A 6,000-nucleotide genomic window follows, 5' to 3' on the forward strand; every position below is an offset into this window, starting at 1 on the left:
CATCTTCCATAAAGGAATACAAATATATCTTCGATTTAATAGTCTGAAATATATTGAAGATGTAGAAGAAGCAACATCAACATCAAATAGTTTACCTTATAGCTCGTAAATATTGGAAGGATTCATCAATTTCAAGATAATAGTAGATGAACGTCACAGGAGTTGGCAATCACATTACTTCGAGGGCGGAAAATATTTCTGACCAAAAATTACTTACAAGAGGTCTGATGAACTCCATTAATAAAAGTTCCGACCTGAGATTTGTGTGAGTGTTATATGCATACATCTGTAGGTCTCCTAAAAAGAAATCCTTTACACAGTACAACAGCTAATCTGGGGGGTGAGAAATTCCAAGTCAGGGGAATGGTACTAGGTGAGTATAGTAAAACATCAAGATAAGGAAAAAATTTGAAAGGTCATAAAAAAAAACTGAGACGTACGAACGCCAAAACTTTGAGGGTTTTACTATACTGACCTCGTACCATCACTCTGAGGATTTTCCAAGTGCTATGATGATTGGAAAATTCGTTAACATAAGTGTATTGCAGCGGGAGGGGATTACTTTCAAGGAAATGAAATGGACAAAATTCACCTTTCAATTTGATCACAGTAGTATATGTATATGTACATATGCACATCTGTAGGTCCACTAAAATGAAATCCATTATTATTGCATTAAAACGAACGTTTTATGTAGCATAGTTTAAATGTTTTGGTTTTCGATTAATATACATCGTTTTGTTCGATAATTTGTTGGCATTTCGAGTCTTATTTCATAATGCCATATTTATAGAATCCCTCGTCCCTATTGTCAAAAAAAACTGAAACAATCGATTTCCACAAAATTCTCTTGACCGGAACAGAAACAAGAAGTAATCATTCGGTGTCCAGTCCGGACTATAAGTTGCATGTAAAATAACCTTCCAACCAAGCTAATGGCGCTTCTGGCGTGCCGCTGTCCTTGTGTGTGACCTGGCTTTGGACTGATGGAACACAATTCCCCTCCTATTAGCCGGAGCTAGCCACTTGTATGCGGTTGCTTCTTTTGAACTCACCAGCTGTTGATAGTGCAGATCAAAGTTAAGAGTGTGGCTGCACCATTATATAATTTTCTGCCAACTTTACAAAACACATAGCAAAGCCTTCCTGACCGTTAATCCTGGCCTGACCAGCATTTTCGTTTTAGTACACCCTTATCTAAAGAATATTTACTTTCTTTGACCTATATTTGCCAGTCTATATGTCTGCAAGCTTAACAATATTTGATGAGTTCCAACATTTTTCTTCCTTTTAGTGTATTAAGTAAGATTTGTGAAAAGCAAACGGAGTTTAACAGTTCATTTGAAAAGTCCCCGGCCTATCATAGTAAAACCCAGTTTTTTGCAAAAGGTTTTTCTTGTTCACCATATTTCCCAAAGGGTCATACACTGACTATAGCGCCCAACTTTTCGATACCATTTTTGTAGTACGATTTGTCCTTTGCTTCAAAATAACTGTAGGTCTCAGTTTGGGCGATCATACTCTTTATTCGACGAAAATTTCTTCCCAACGAGCATCATTTTGAAATCTGAAAACAAAAAATTGTTGCTGAGGTTTAGGTCTGTAAAATTTGGAAGCAATTTGAAGCCCAATTCATGGATTTTCGTCACAATTTTCCCTGACTTTTGATACTATGCATTATCATGGTGAAACAGCACCTTCTTTTTCTTCAAATGCAGTTGTTCTTCGGTGATTTCGTTCTTCATACGCTTCAATAAAGCTTTGTTAGAGTCGCTGTTGATTTTCTTTTCTTTTGCCACCTTGCCAGTCGTTTGTTGTTACTTTTTTCCACGCTTTGGAGCGGGTTCATCGTGTAGAGTCCACTCGGATGACTGTCTTCAGAGTAAAATGATGAAGCCATGTTTCATTCATTTTTACTACGGTCGCAAATACTCCTGTTTATCACTCTTTAGCATCTCCAAGCACTTTCCGAGTCATCAACTAGTCGTGATTTTTGGTCAAAAGTGAGTTCGTGAGGAATTCACTTTGTACAGCTCTTTTTCATACCCAAACATTGGTGAATTATTTGAGGTACAAATTTAGTTGAGTATCTACTATCTTGAACTACTTCAGTTTAGGGTCATCCAAAATCATTTTATGGACTTTTTTCATGTTTTCCTCTGTAACAACCTCTTTTGGGCGTCCATTGCATTCACTGTTTTCGGTGCTCAATTTACCACGTCTAAACTTAGCGTACTAGTCTTTGTTGGTTCATTTCTTGGGACGGTGTCCGGAAGCTCGTCATCAAGCAAAATTTTTGCTTCAACTGTATTTTTTTCATTCAAAAAGCAATATTTTATCAGCTCGCGAAATTCCTTTTTATCAATTTTTTTAATGATAACAAAAGTTGCTTCACTGAGAATTATATAATTTATAATCTAATAATCCGACAGCTGTGAAAATTATACAGGTGCGGTTAGGGCTATCTGAAAGTCAAAAACATCAAACATCAAAAAAAGTTTTATCTAATGTGTTTTTCTTCTCGGAGATGTATGGAATCGGCTTGCAGGTCTTTCTCAATGCAGCAAAACATCATGATAGTAAGCATTCTTAAACCAGATAAGACTGTTGAATATTTAAAAAAAAATCCGTTAAAGCTGGCTTCTCTACTACAATTTAACTTTAAATTCACATGCTCTTGAAATTACGCACACATTTGCGTAACGTTCTAACGGAAAGAAAAGCAATAAAGCCACAAAAAACCGTTAGATGGCTTACCATGCCGGCTGTTGCCGATAAATTGGTAAAAATGAGTGAGAAGTCGGAGGAAAAAAACCCGAATATTAGTAATAACTCGTAGCAATTGAGGCATGTTTTCGGCCACACGAACACGCTGGTGTTCGTGCACCAGCGGCATTGTGAATGCAGCACGTCGCATGCATAAAAATGACGCCGGAGCAGAGCTGAAATTAGAAATATGCCGAGCATGAGGGGAGTGCAAAAATGGCAGTTGGACATCAGATGTAACGAAGCTTTTGTGTGCCGACTTTTACAGTTGCAATAATGCAATTGGGCTCAAAGCAATATCGAGCGGTGTACACAAATACAATGCAATATGTAGCGTATGGCATGCGGCATGTGTGCTCGTAGTTACGAGTAGGTTAGCGGAAGTCGTTTGCTTTTGCAACAAAATCGCCACTGCAATGCCACACATGCATGTGAAAGACGCTTCCGTCGCACACACACACACACACACACACACAGGCACAGACAAAGCGTATGCATAAACAGTTCGCATACACATACATATATACGCACATGTGCATGCTAGTCAGTTGCATTTCTGAATGGACATTGGTCAGTGAATAATAGACTAGACTTCTTTTCTGAATTTTATTCCTATTGCATTTCGTTGCTGTTGATATTTCGTTTGCCTTTTTGGTTTTTTTTTTGTTTTAATTTTATTCCTTTCCAAATTTGCGTAGTTCCATTGCAGCACGCACAACTATTCCTATATACAGTTATTTGCTACTATGCTGAGCATATTTGGATGTTTGAATATAGTTTAGTAGTGCTTACATAAGGGTGGTTCTTAAAAGTAGCGAGCAAATTTGTGTATATACAATTTTTTTAAATTTTCATTTCCTATTTTGATATCGATTTTTCATATCGATTGAGGATAAATTTTTGTAAAAATTTCGAATCGCCCTAGTAAAATAAAATATATATTTTTAATTATTATTTTTTCTACCAATAGTCCTAAAATAATATTAATAGTTAAAAATTTTATACACAAACCTTAATTCGCACAAGGAAAATTGTTTGCCTTAATTTTTACCCCAGTCTGATGCACCCTAACCACTCACAATCGTAATAAAACTTTTGAATAACATCTACAACTAATTGTTTATCAATTAATTTCATAAAACCAAAAATTAACCATCTTCAGAATTTTTTAAGTGCCTCCTTAATGCAGAATAATAAAGTAAAAATATATATCAGTCTTATTCTTCCCAGCCATAATCGTAGATTATTACATAACAACGGAAAAAACAGTAAATAAACGTTGATGCCAATAGTGAAAACTTTTTAACTGAATTTTGTGGTACACCCTAACTGCCAACAATCGGAATATAAATCTTCGAATAACCTCTGCAACTATTTATTTAACAATTTATTCCTAAAACCAAAAATTATTTATCTTTAGAGTTCTGTAAGTACCATCCTAATGTAGAATATTTAGTCACGTGTGCTTGTATGCTACATAATAAGCTTGCAACATGCTAACTAAAAAACTGGAAATTCGCCTGAAAACTAAGTAAATTGCATTTGGAATGCCACTCAGTGCTCTTTGACTGCAGTCACTCAACCAGTTCAGTGATTTGAGGGACTAAGCAGCGTTTCTAATGCAAATGTATGCATATGATAACATACACATATACAGCGCATACAATAGAATCTAAAGTGCACATGCAAAGAATTCCCTTCCACGCATGCACACTCACATACACATTTTGCCTTTAAATATTTTTTGACTTTTCTCGAAAAAAAATTGAAAAATTTAAATCTATCTGAAGTGAACTTTGTCTTTTGTCAAGTTGAGCGACTTTAGCTGCCTGTAATGGTCAAGAGCTGTCTCAAACAACAAAAACTGTTTTAGTGATAGGACTTAAACTTAAAGAATTGCTATATTTACGCATACAATTTAAAGAATTCGTAGATTTTCTTCTATTATAGAAAAGAAATAGTGAGAGGCATAGAGCGAGAACATATTTTTAAAATTTGAGAGAATTTTCAGTTCTTTAAAATACCTGTATAGGTATATTCTTCTACACATTATTACATATATATTAGCGAAATTTTTGCTTTTTCCAAATCTTTTTATACTCTTACGATTATGTAGACCTAACGGTTGTTTTTTATACTCTAAGCTATTGGAGGTAAGTGTAGGGTTATTTGTACAATATATATCGAAATGTTCTAGATGAAAAGATTTCCGTTGCCTCTATGCAGCTCCGTCATAATTGAACTGCAGTTAAAATTTTTATATCTTGACCCCTTACAGGGTATCTCAGATGGAAGTGTCAATTAAGTTTAGAAAAATTTGAGTTAGCACACAATCTGCACTCTGGAAAGTTATAGTCTTCTGTCATCTCAGGCTATATATCGCGGGAATGAATGGAATCGGGTTAATCATGCCCACTTTTAATATACAAGTTAACTTCGACAGCATTAGTAAGTAGTCGGAACGGCAAGGTCTTGGCTATAAGGTGGGTGGAGCGTAATTTCTCAGGCATTTTTGTCTAAATAGCTTTTGACTGGTCTTGCAACATGAGAAATAGCGTTTTCTTGATGGAAAAATATTGTCTCGAGTCGATTTTTAAAGTCCGGTCGTTTTTCGGCACTTGTTTGCCGATTAAAAAATTCCCCATTAAAAAATTCAGCCAGTTTTAGAACCATCTGTGATGTGCAAGATCGTTTTCCAACATGGCAATTCATATGACACCTACTCTCTAAACTTATGGATACATTCATTTACTCTAAAACGTTTTGAAAGCATTGCCTAAGTAAAATCAAAAGGTTTTACGAGCTCTTTTTATATCATTTGTCAACAATCAAACAATTTCATCGAATGCTTCTAGTTCCTCATCTTGAAACTTGTTTTTCCGCCCGGCTTGCCTTGTCTGAAACCTCGTTTGGTATAGAACGGCGCTCGAGGAACTTCTTCCTAATCCTGATGGAGCTTTTAGTATTGCTCAACGTCAGTTTACACAGCCGTTATACACTAGTGCAGAAAATCAGAAGAAGTTTCGCATCAATAAATTATAACTAGAGAGTTCGAACTATGGTTCTTTCCTTCAGGAATTCATCGGCTAGGGCTAGCTGCCTACAATAGTCGAAATATTGATATCTTTATTTCTTTTCATGTCATTATTCATGCGAACAAGACTTTAGTTTTTCTCATTTTTTTAAGTTGTTTAATTTCTTATCTAACATTGTCACAATTTACACAGTTGCCAT

Source organism: Bactrocera tryoni, chromosome 1, assembly GCF_016617805.1.
Source record: "Bactrocera tryoni isolate S06 chromosome 1, CSIRO_BtryS06_freeze2, whole genome shotgun sequence".
NCBI lineage: Eukaryota > Metazoa > Arthropoda > Insecta > Diptera > Tephritidae > Bactrocera > Bactrocera tryoni.